Genomic DNA, 13061 nt, shown 5'->3' with positions numbered 1-13061 from the left:
AATTAACAGCTAACACAGAATTTTCCAAGCATTTGGTGCACGTTACCTCCATGAACGTCATGTCAGTACCATGGACACGGGCGTCCGTATTCACCCGTCTTTGCAGACAAGGAAACTGAGGCCTGCGGAGGTTAAATGCATGGGTGACCGAGCCGGGAGGGGCCCGGGCAGTGGCGGCACACGGCAAACCAAAGGGTGGACTAGCATCTCCTAGACCCAGGCCTTGCGTTGCTGCCCTGCTGGGCCTGCCTTGTGGACTGGCTGTGAGGTCTCCGAGCCTCTCCTCCCCGCCGCGCTGCCCGGCTGACCGGTGATGCCCACCGCACTCTGATGCTCACTGTGTCCTTGCTCCTCTGGGCCCTCCTGGCATCCTACCTGGCCCTGACCACCTGCCCTGCACAGTTGGGGAAGCCCTGCTCAGCTGAGGTGTGCCCAGCACGGTGCCAGGTGCTTAAGTATGACCGGGGGTGAAGGAACACATGGACTGTGTACAAACAGGATGGTCGCTAAATTCTTAGAGCAGAGTTGTGTCAACTTTGGCTTAGGATGGGCAACCTCGTTAGTTATTGGCCCCCGGCCCGTGAGTCATGGTGGCAGTTTCCGTTCTGGTTTGCAGACGACAATGGCGCCACATTTTCCATTTGAATTTTCCACCCGGTGGTTTCCCTTTTCTCTTTGTAAACATCTTTATTGGGGTATAATTTATATACCATAGAATTCCCCCATGTTAAGCGTGTAATTTGATGATATTTAATAAGTTTATGGAGTTGGCCAACCATCCCCGCAATCCAGTTTTAGAACATTTTCCTGGCTTCCAAAAGCTGAGTCCAGCCCATCTACGGACACTCTGGGAGCTTCGTCGGCCCCTCCCGCCCCCACCCCGGACTGGTTCGGACTTTCTCAGGGAGGGGGTGGGGTGGGATCGCCACCACCGTGGGCTCCCCGGTCTTCCCCGCCCCGCCCCCGTCCGCCCCAGCCGTGGTGTCGGGCACCAGAGCTCACCGCATGGTGCTGGTTCCCTGCACCCGGTGGCTCTCCATGCTGGCTCCTTCCGGGAACCCCAGACACCTACAGTCTCCCTCGGGCCGCTTCACCCAGAGCTGCCTGTTTGGGAGGCCTATGGGGACGCGGACACCCTCTGCAGCCCCCCTAGGGTTCCCCTCAGCCTTCGTATGGGGCCTTTTCACCTCCGTGGGGAGGCACAGAGAGCTGTTATGTCCTCAGTTTCCACCAGCAGCTTCTCGGGCTGTGCTTAGCCCAGACCTCCCCACCGAACCCCCTAGCTGCTGGGGAGGGGTGGTGGTGGGCAGGGCCGCTTCCACGGATCCTCCTGACTTGAGAGGCTGTTATTACCTCCCCAAGGCCCCTCTTCAGGTTCCGATGACCCGGGAGCAGCTTGCCAGCCCGGCTGTTGAGCAGAGATGCTGATGAGATACAAGCACACCCCCACCTCCACTCCGGACAGTCCCGGGACAGCTTGCCGTGCTCCCATGCTCCTGCGTCCTTTCCCCCTGTCCCACTTTGTGTCCCTGCTTGTTTGCGAGAGATGAGCTGTTGTGTGGGCCGAGGTCCTGCCGCCAGGAACGGGGCACCTGGAACTGAGCTACGCAGAACACAGAGTCCTTGCTGTCACTGAGTGCTTCATCCACGGGGGGCCTTCCCCTTTTGTTTGGGTACGTCCTACACCAGTGTCACGTGTCCACGTACAATCCTAAACTGAGGAAATGGAGGCTCAGAGACATTAAGTAAACTGGTCGTAGTCACACAGAGTAGACATACACAGACTAGGCCTGACCCCAGACTGGGCGGTAACAGGGTGCAAGGAGGAAACCTGGTATCCAACCCCAGGGCGAGAGTCAGACTTCAGTGGTGGTACAGTCCCGTGAGGGCCTAGTGTGCGGCCATGCAGAGAGAGATCTACCTTTCCTTCCTTTTTCCCCTTCCCTTCCCTTCCCTTTTTCCCTCTTTCCCCCTTTCCTTTCCTTTCCTTTCCTTTCCTTTCCTTTCCTTTCCTTTCCTTTCCTTTCCTTTCCTTTCCTTTCCTTTCCTTTCCTTTCCTTTCCTTTCCTTTCCTTTCCTTTCCTTTCCTTTCCTTTCCTTTCCTTTCCTTTCCTTTCCTTCCCTCATCTCTCCCCTATCCCTCCCCTATCCACCCATGCATCCATCTATCCATCCCTGATTGGTATTTTCTTGGGGCATTTTAATCAAGCATGTGCACTTGTGTTCTTGCCCAGAGTCTGCTTCCGGGGACCTCACCCAAGACACCTGATCTCCATTCCACCCTCCTGTTCCATATTCACTCCTCAGCCCATGACCGTGTGGCTCCGGCTGCATCACTCCAACGGAGCCGCTGTGACGCTACAGCCCCGGTCCCGCTATGCTGCTCAACTAAACGCACACAGACTGGTTCTCGTCTTCCTTGACGTCACAGCATTATCTGATGCCGTGGAGTCGTCTTGAGAAACGACTCCTCTCTGGCACTATTCCCCTGGTTTTCCCTTTACATTTCTAGATCTTTCTTTGGCTCCCTTGGCGTGGGGGTATCTTCCTCCAGTCAAGCCATTAAAACGGAGCCGTCTTCTCTCCCCAGGTCACCTCCTGTCATTCCCGCAACACGCCGGTAACCCACACTTGACCATCCTTAGCTTTGTCTTCTCTGAGGGGTAATCCAGCGTCTCTTTGCTGACTGAACATCTTTACGGAATGTCTCAAAGGTGCCTGAAAACTAGACCCGTAATGACCCTGCCCGTACAAGCAAGCCTGGTCCTCCTTCAGCATGCTCCATCTTAGCGACTGTGGCCACTTGCCCACCCATCCAGCCACGAGCTGGGTGCCATCCTGGACTCCCTCGCCCCCCCCCCCCCCCCCCCCCGCCCCTATTCCCAGGAGCCAGCCAGGCTCCAGCTCCTGTGTACCCTGCCTTCGATATCTCCCTCATATGGTCTGCTTTCCCCCATCTCCACCACGGCCACTGAGCCCTCCCTGTCGCCAGCACCCGCCTGGCCTGGGAAGGTTGCCTGCTCTCCGTGCTCATCTTTCAGGCTCCTTTAACTGTTCCCACGCTGCTGCTACCAGGCTGATTGTCCCAAACACACAAATCTAATCATGCCCGAAAAAGCCTTCCTGACATAATTCTCATCCTATACCATCTACCCATGTACGGCGTAAAACACACACTTTTCGATCTATTCTCAGAGTTGTGCAAACATCTTCACAATCTAATTTTAAGGCTATTTCCATCACCCCCTAAAGAAACCCCATACCCATTAGCAGTCGCCTCTCATCGCCCCATTTTCCTACCCCTAGGCAATACTAATCCTTCTGTCTCTATGAATTGGCCTATTCTGGACATTTTCTATAAATACAATCATATAGGATGTGCTCTTTGGGGACTAGCTTCTTTTTCTCAGCATACTGTTTTAGAGAGTCATGCATTTCGTAGCCTGTATCCATGCCCCGTCTCCTTCGGGGAGCACTGAGTAATGTTCCGTCGTGTGGGATGCCGCTCGCCACTCGCTGACCCACTTGCTGAAAACTGGGGCTGTTGGTGGTGGTTTTTGACTGTGATGACTGATGCTTCCATGGCTGTTTGCATAGGTTTGTGTGGACAAAATTCTCATTTCGCTTGGATATGAGTCCAGGAATGACCTGGGTCGTCCGGTCAGTCATCCCTCTTTCATAGAACATTCAGTGACGTTCTGTGGCTCTTAGACGAATGTGGTCCCCTCTCCTTGGCGCCCCAGCCCTCCCCTGTCTCCCTAGTCTCTCTCTGTGCTCCAGGACTCGGTCACAGGGGGCTTTGTTTGTGTGTGTGTGATGTCTTCACTCCACTGCAGGTCTGGAAACCTCTTTGGACCTCCTTCCATTCCTCGTTCACTTAGTCACCTGTGTGCAGCTTCAGGTCCCAGCTGCATCGGTGTTTTCTGACGGGAAGCCGTCCATCCCTGAGCTCCCCAGTGCGATCATGCTTCCCTCTCTGTGCTGTAACCGCACCGTGTGTCTAGTCCTGCTTTGCAGCTCTTGTCACAGCCCATTCTTACCGTCTTTCTCTGCTAGTGGTTTCACGATCGCGGCCGGGTCAGGCTTCTGTCCCGTCTGTGTGTCTCCAGCAGCCACTCAGCACCTGGCTCGTATCTGCTGAGTGGCTGGTTGGTTGCATGACTGAAAATGCCGTCACCTGCCCTCTTCAGGTGTGCCGGGAGGTTTTTCCAACCACGCAATACCTGATTATGTAGTCAGGGTGCTGATTTCTTTTCCTTTAGAGTACCCCCAAAACGACGGCATCCAGTACAACAGCAGCCACCTGGTGTGAATGAATCAAAACTATACCTATTTTTCTCATCAGATTGACAGAAAGTATATTTTTCGTGTGCCACAGAGTTTTAGCAATGAGTTTGTGTGTGCCCGTGATGAAAAGGCTGAAAAGGGGCGATGTGTTTGACTAAGGGCTTTCTGATCTCTGTGCTCCGAAAACCGCTTCATCAGCCCAGGGACTGCCAGCACTGTTCCCGCCGAATGTCAGCAGGTGACAGCAGTGCACGGTGTCGTCTTCCTTCGCAAAGACCACGCCAGCAGCCACGTGGAATCTCCTTGGTGGGAAGTGACTTCTCAACAACCTTTTCGGAGAAAGAACTCACCAGGGATGAGAATATTGTTTCCCACGGAGCAAGGAACCCCCAAACCTACCAGCCCACTGCCTTTCTCTCAGGCAACAGCGCACCCTCACGGACTTTCTGTCTGAGGCCCCCGTGGGCCGGCTTCGGGGGGATCCGACCTTGTTAGATGAGAGTGTGCGCCGAGCCCTCCGCCCCCTCCACGTGGGTCAGTCGATTGCGTTCAGGGGGTCTCTCCGAGGGTCAGCCTGGGGAGAGGCGTGCGTGGGTGGTGGCGTCTGGCACCGGCATGTCCGGCCCACCCTCCCTCCGTGGTTCCTGTGGGCGGAGCCTGAGCTCTGGACCTCTTAGGGGTTTGGTGGTGCAAAGGAGCTTTTCTTCTCAAATGCATTTCCTCCCCGCAGTCTTCAGGCTGCGGTTCCCTCTGAGCTTCCTTCCGGTGGGCCTTCACTGTCCTCCACGTTCCAGACAGTTGCTGAACTCCACCCCCCCCCCCCCCCAAGCCCTCTTGTGTTTTCTCCACTGCCGCGGGTTTCTGTCCCTAAAGTCTCCTTACCGCCGTTTAGTGGGACTCAGGAGGGGGACGAGCTCAACACCCTTCCAGGAGGACTGAATTCCTGCGTCCCAGATGCTTATTTAACAGACAGTTCAAATCAGGACGGTTTTCTGTTTCTGGAATTCGATGTCAAGCATGATCGAGAATGGGGAAAGGATCTCGTTTTGTTCTTTGTTTCTGGGAGCCTCGCCCCCTCCCTGGGACACGGTGGGGTGCTCAGGTGTAGTCTGTCAATGGACTCGGCCTTGACCTTTAAGTTTCCCGACTTTTGTCCGTGTTTCCCATTTTTATCTGTTTTCAGGAGTACAGTTCCTCGTAGCGTGGACTCGGCCTCGGGACGGACACTGAGATCCCTGTTTCATGGCCTTTTCTATTTTCATTCTTGACCGTGCACTTCTGCAGGGTTCGAAAGAGATGAGAAAATACGGTAAGTGCCTATGTGGCCAGGTTTGTATTCTATAACTTATCTTCCAAGTTACAGTTCCCTTGGCTCACTTTTCTTCCAGGTAAAAGCACAACATGGCTATTTTATAATCCCTTGCTTTTTTTTTTTTTTTTTTTTGGTTCACTAAGAAGAGAAGGTTATTTCCTCTTGTAAGTTCCAGACGTCCCTGAGTTAGGGGGACCCTAACGGGGGACCCTAGGGGGACGTGTGCCCCTGCATGTTGGCTCCCATCCTAAGACTCCCTGAACATTTTCCCCTCCATGGAAAAGTGGATTAGCGATTTCATTTCATCCAAATAGAAGCCATCAAGTGGGGCAGCACGACAGTCCTTAAATCCCACAGGTCACATTTTTGGCAAATCGCTGTGTCCTGTGACTGCCATTCCCATGATGCACGGCTTACTCACCATCCCATGCATGACATTTTCCTGGTCTTGGAATGTTCCACCTCAATTAAATTTGGAGGGGGAAAAGTCGCCTGTGTCGCAAATGGAAAAAAAAAAAAAAGACAAAACAAAACTACAGTGTGGAGCCTTTTCTCACCAAACCATACCAGAAGGGGGATCGCCCGGCCGGTGGGGCTCTCCCTGGGGAGACCGCTGGTCCAGGGCGGAATCCGCTCAGGAGGGAGCCGGAAGATCCCTTTCTACTTTGAATTTTGTACTTGGAAAAATTTATTTTGTTATGTTTTTCCTTTTTTGTGCTTTAGTAACTAAAGCTATCCCAATTAATTCACAGCATCTATTAGCACAGTTTTTGCATGTAGTAAAATTTAACAAAGCCACAATTCAACACTCTTGGAATTAGACAACATAGTAGAAAGACATAATGCCGGGTAACTGAGCACCAATTTATCATCTATCTATCTATCTACCTATCTATCTATCTATCTATCTACCTACCTGCCTACCTATCTATCTATTATTGCAGTAAAATATACCCACGGCTGTCCAGAAGAATCTAGCCAGGTGCTGTGAAAAACAGAGACATTTATTGAAGAAGATACAACATACAAGAAACATGGTACACAGGACAATGATGCCTCAGTCCCCTTCAAAGCAGGCACCGTGGGACCTTACACAGTTCTCCAAATCGCCATCAGTTGCCCTGTCATATTTTCCTGGATCTCATCAATGGCCTGAAATCTCTTCCCTTTCAAAGGTGATTTTAGTTTTGGGAAAAGCCAGAAGTTGTAGGGAGCCAGATCTAGGCTGTAGGGGGACTGAGTCACCTGGGTGATTTGATATTTTACCAAAAAAACTACATGAGATGTGATGCATGAGTGGGTACGTTGTCATGATGAAGCTGCTGGTCACCAGTTGTCCATAGCTGCAGCCTTCTGAATCATCCGAATAGTTTCCACAGAGGAGTGTTCGAGCTGAATGCAAAGTCTGATGCAGATTCGTTGCTCTACTCGCTCAGTCATTTTGAATGTGACGGCCACACAGTACACGTGCCCACTCAACAGTGTCTACCACCCCCACTGACTAGTGAAGAGAAGTTGAAGTTGTCATTATTCACACATGTGCATTCCAGTCCACTCTTCTCGGCTGCCATGTTAAGTGGATGTTGTGCAAACCCGTCTCGTTTTATTAACAAAGGTTGGATTTTTTCCAGACAGACCTCGTATTCACAGTTAACATAAAAGTTACCACTTTAACCATTTCTAAGTGTACAAGTCAGCTGAACTAAGCACATTCACAATGTTGTGCACCCATCACCACGGTCCATTTATACATTTTCATCTTCCCGAACTGAATCTCCACCCAGTAACCCCAACTCCTCATTTCCCCCTCCCCCGGGTTCCTAACAACCTCTACTCTATTTTTCATCTGTGCATTGACATTGTGTATTCCCTGTACCTCATATAAGTGGAACCACACAGTATTTGTCCTTTTGTGACAGCCTTATTTCACTGAGCATAGTGCTTCCAGGGTTTACATAATCTGTAGGACATGTCCGAATTTCATTTTTTAAGGCTGAATCCATTGTGTGTGGGTACCGCGTGTGTATCCATTCATCTGTTGGTAGATATCTGGGCTGCTCCTGCCTTTTGGTCCTGGTGAATGATGCTGCTTTGAACATCGGTGTACAAACATCTTTCTGAGCTCCTGTTTTTACTTCTTTTGGGTCTAGACCCAGAAGTGGAGTTGCTGGATCATGCGGTAATTCTATGCTTAACTTGTCGAGAATTTACCAAATGGTTTTTCCTTTGCATGATTTCACAGATAAGGGAATGAGGCTCCAGAGAGGTTAAGCTACTAGTTCAAGGTCACATAGCTGGCCTCTAAAGAGAGTTATTAAATTTAGATAAATCAGTATGTAATATGCCTACTTAGTGCTTTCCGCAAATAGACTCTTAAGAAATGTTTATTTTCTTCCATTCTGCTTCTGATGATAATTCAGATATACTGGCCTGAGGTTTAAATTTAGTTCAGGCTGCACAGTCTTTCATTTTCTTTATAGATATCACAAAAACAAACAATTCTAATATTGGCTAAAGTGGTGCAAGAGACTTCTCATACCTTCAAAGTGCAAACTCCTCTCAAACAATTCACATGCTGCTTACAAGTCCTGGACCTCTGGCTGCAGTCTTTTGCTGGGCATGCTTTGGTGACTGTGGTTAATATTGTTGGGAGTTCCCGAGGGTAATAGAATTGCTTTATTATTTTAATGCAGAATTTTCTTTTTAAAAAGATTTTATTTATTTGTAGAGAGGGAAGGGAGGGAGATAGAGAGAGAGAAACATCAATGTGCGGTTGCTGGGGGTCATGGCCTGCAACCCATGCATGTACCCTGACTGGGAATCGAACCTGTGACACTTTGGTTCGCAGCCCTCACTCAATCCACTGAGCTACGCCAGCCAGGGCCTTAATGCAGAATTTTGCCAGGAGATTGATCTGCCCCTATTTTCTCCCCAGTCCTAAACATATGGTCGTGCCCACAGCATGACCTGTGGCTAACCAGGCTGAACAGGAAGGACAGTGGAAGGCGTGTGACGTTGAATTCGGAGGCCCAGGTGGCCTATCTTTGTCACAGGCCCTGCCCTGTAGTGTCCACTGTTAGACCCTCCTTCTGGGTGACAAGCGACCTTTCTTTTCAGCCCTCACCCTCTGCCGCCTGCCTGTAGGTCGTCTGTGGGTCATTTAAATGGGTAGGACAGAAAATGAAGCTGTTACCTTTCTCGGGAATAAAAGGCATCGTGCAGACTTCCCGTCAGACTGGTGGGTGTGAAGTCTTGGGAACAGGTTTTCATGATGCACTGAAGTCCTGCCCCATGGGCTAGCCACTTCCCACGATTGGATGAAACTGCTATGCCAGGCACAGCTTGAGGGAAGTCAAAGCCTCAAGCAGCCTCGGCTCTCTCCTTCTGGGGCCAAGAGGATGTTATTTTTTCCTGAAAAAGAGTGAGAGTCACTACCCTAACACACTTGTAGTGAAGGAGAGTTCTGGAAGCCAGGGACTGGAGAGGAGAGGAGGACTGGCCTTGGCTTTGGGGTGGGGAGGAGACCAGCAAGCATTCCACCCTTACGCTGGGACACAGGAAGACCCCTTTCAGTAAGTGTAGTTCCCGAGACCGCCACAAGATGGTGCAGGAGCTCCGCTCACACGGGTCCTCCTCCGAGGAAGCTGGGCCCCCACTCCTGCTAGTCTGGTTAAGGCAGCGTGATGAAGCCCTCACTGTGGCGAGGATACCTGCGGACATCTTAAGCATTCAGACCGAGTGTTCAATTAAAAATGGATTGAGTTCCTAATAACTAAATGAAATTACTGATGTGAACCAAAGCTCCCTGGGCAGTGCGTGCCTACACAAGAACGCATGTCAGACGGGGAGAAGAAAAAGGAGACAAGAGCAAGACGCTGTGGGAGTGACGCGGAGCCTCGCCTGTTGCTCGGGGATCTCGAAGTCCAGCCGGGACTGCGTGCGCCCATCGCAGTGGGCATTCGCGGTGCGCAGCGCTGGTCTGGGGGCCGGGCAGACCGCCACGGAAACAGTTTCCGGCCTCTGGAGGGCTGGCATCCCGTTGAGATGATTAGACAACAAATTAGATAAGAATGGTCACATGTCCTATGGAAAAAAAATGCTAAACCGGACACATGGAGGACCAAGGCTGAAATTTAAAACAGTGTGGCCATGGAGGGCCTCTCTGGAGAGAGGCATTTCAGTAAGACCGGAAGGACTAATAGGGAACGCCACGGGGATTTAGGGGGGAAGATTCTAGGCAGTGGCCACACAGCAGAGGCAAAAGTCCTGAGGTGGGAGTGTGCTGGGCAGACTCCAGGAGAAGTAAGGGGGCCCGTGAGGATGCAGAGGGGAGGGCAGGGAGGATGCAGAGGGGTGGGCAGGGAGGATGCAGAGGGGTGGGCAGGGAGGATGCAGAGGGGTGGGCAGGGTGGATGCAGAGGGCAGGGAGGATGCAGAGGGGTGGGCAGGGAGGATGCAGAGGGGAGGGCAGGGAGGATGCAGAGGGGAGGGCAGGGAGGATGCAGAGGGGTGGGCAGGGAGGATGCAGAGGGGTGGGCAGGGTGGATGCAGAGGGCAGGGAGGATGCAGAGGGGTGGGCAGGGAGGATGCAGAGGGGAGGGCAGGGAGGATGCAGAGGGGAGGGCAGGGAGGATGCAAGTCAGGGGCGTGTTGTTGGGAGAACATAGGATTTTGAAACAGGTGGTCATATAAAATGTATAAGATATTGTAAGCGCTTTGGCTTTTATTTTAATGAGAGCACTGAATATTAACTGCTAGACCCTCCGGGAGACACAGGGCTTTTACTTTGGAATCCTAGGAACAATTGAGGATTGTGAGAAGAGAAGGAGCATGGTCTGACTTACTTTTATTTTATTTTATTTTAAAATTAAATTTATTGGGGTGACATTGGTTAACAAAATTATGTAGGTTTCAGGTGCACAATTCTATGATACATCATCTGTATACCCACTGTGTACCTACCACCCAAAGTCAAATCTTCTTCTGTCACCATATATTTGACCCCCTTCATCCTTTACTACCCCTAGCTCCCTAGCCACTATGGAAAGCAGTATGGAGGGTCCTCAAAAAATTAAGAATAGCCTGGCTGGTGTAGCTCAGTGGATTGAGGGTGGGCTGTGAACCAAAGGATCGCTGGTTCAATTCCCAGTCAGGGCACATGCCTGGGTTGCAGGCCAGGTCCCCAGTAGGGGGTGCTCAAGAGGCAACCATGCATTGATGTTTTTGTCCCTCTCTCTCCTTCCCGTCTCCTCTCTCTAAAAAAATAAATAAAATCTTTTAAAAAAATTAAGAATAAAATTAGCATGTGACCCAGCATACCCTCTTCTAGGTACCTACCTGAAAAACTTGAAAACATGTATCCATACCCCAGGGAGACAGGGAGACAACCGTGGAAGCGGAGGGAAGTGGTCCATTTTGGATAGGTTCTGAGCCAACAGATTTGATGGTAGATTGGATGAGTGTGAGAGAGAAAGAGAGGGGTCAGGATGACTGCACAGTTACTTCCTTGAGCAGCGGGCAGATGGAATGCCATTAACCGAGGCGGGCTGAAGGAGCAGGTTTCTGGGGAAAGACCAGGAGCTCAGTCTTGCACATGCTGAGTTTGAGAAGCCCTGGAGACGTCCAAGGGGAGGGATGCCTAACGTCTATGAACCTGGAATTTTGGAGAGGGGTCTGGGCAAAGATCTAAATTTAGGGAAGGAGTCTGGTGGGTCTATAGATATTTGAAGTCATAGACTGGAGTGAGAATGGGTAGGGAGAGGGAGTCCAAGGACTAAACCCAAGCACTCTCCAATGTTTAGAAGTTGGGGAGGTGAGGGGGATGGTGGCCAGCAGAGGTGACGAGAGGCTGGACCAGTGAGGTTGGAGGAAACTCAGAGTGTGGTGTCTTGGAGGCCAAGGCGGAGGGAGAGATCAGCTGTGTCACAGGCTGCCACAGAGCCAGCACACAAACCACTCTCTAGAAGGGTTTCTCAACCTTAGCACTGTGGACGTCTGGGGCTTATCATCCCTTGTCATGGGGGCTGTCCTGTGCAGGGTAGGATGCTTCACAGCGCCCTTGACCTCTACCTGCTAAGATGCCAGTAGCACGGCCCTCCCAGTGCAACGACCCAAAATGTCTCCAGACATGGCCGCCAATCCCCGGACACATGAGACTGCCCTGGTTGGGAACTCCTGCTCGAACTCAAGGTCTGGAGAGCTCACAGTCAGGGGAAGGAAGGTCTCTTCTAACTGAGGGGAGAGGCAGCATCTGGAGAAGCAGACACATTGGAAGGAGGCTTTACAATCTCAAGTCAAATCGGAGGGAGAATGCACGAGGGGAGATCGTTGAAGGAGGAACTGGGGCGGAGTGGCCGAAGGCGTCTCAGCCCGGGGAGGATGCCTGACCCTTGGTGCGCATCTCAGCGTGGAGACCGACATTGCCTTTTGGAGTCATGGCAACAGTTATGTTCCTCGTCACTTACATTCAGCACAGACAGGGTTTCCATGACATTTTTCTTCCCATTAACCAAGACGGGAGGTTAAAGGATTTTTTTCTCTCTGAAATATGATTTACGGTGGTTTAGGCACAACAATACAATGTTACACCATTTAAAAACTCGGATTAAAAACAAACAAACAACAAAACCCCTCTTCTCTCACCCTCTTCACCTCTCCTGCCTCCTCACTCCTGGAACTTTTCCAAAATGATAAAGGAGAAACTTGTCTTTCTTTCGGTTTCCAGATACTGGATCAGATTGTTTTCCCCTTCCCATTGGAATGCAAGATTAAATTATTGCTGAGCTTAAATCTGACTCAAGATCTCTCCTCTACAACACACACACAGAGTTAAAATGCAACACTTTTTTTTTTTAAACAGATACTCCATGGGCTCATTAGGAAATTTACTGAGTACCTATTGGAGTAATGATCTTTCTAGACATTTAGCCAATCTGTCCAGAGGGCAAACTCATGTGGCATTTACAAGACTCTCAACAGAAAATATCTTCAGGGTGCAAAGAGGCTATTGGATTCCACTCTGAGGGGAGGGGAAGTTCCGATATGGCTCAAGGTAAAAGTCAATTTATGTGGAAAGTTTTAAGACTTTGGAAGGAGGAAAAAAAAAATCCCTGGATAAGTAGACTTATCCAGTAGACTGGCTGTTGACATCATGTTATCTTCTCGGAACTTGCTGGGCAAGCTTCCCAATAAGGTTATAAGGAAGACCATTAATGAGGGTCCTTGATGACGTTCAGGCGCAGACACTGGACAGCTGGGCACAGAAACAGCCTGTCCCAGGGGTTTCCCACCTTGGGCACCCATCACAGTCATCAGGGATGCTGAAAACAGCATGTCCCACTCCTGGGGATCCTAGGTTGGTCCTTGCGGGGTAAGCTCCCAGCATCTGTCATTTGCAAATGTGCCTCAGGTGCTTCGGACCTGTCCTGGACTTCACACTGGCATTTCAGGGATTATCTGCACA

Source organism: Phyllostomus discolor, chromosome 4 (genome assembly GCF_004126475.2).
Source record: "Phyllostomus discolor isolate MPI-MPIP mPhyDis1 chromosome 4, mPhyDis1.pri.v3, whole genome shotgun sequence".
Taxonomy (NCBI): Eukaryota; Metazoa; Chordata; class Mammalia; order Chiroptera; family Phyllostomidae; genus Phyllostomus; species Phyllostomus discolor.
The sequence above is the reverse complement of the archived record's forward strand: the minus strand, read 5'-3'. Positions refer to the sequence as shown.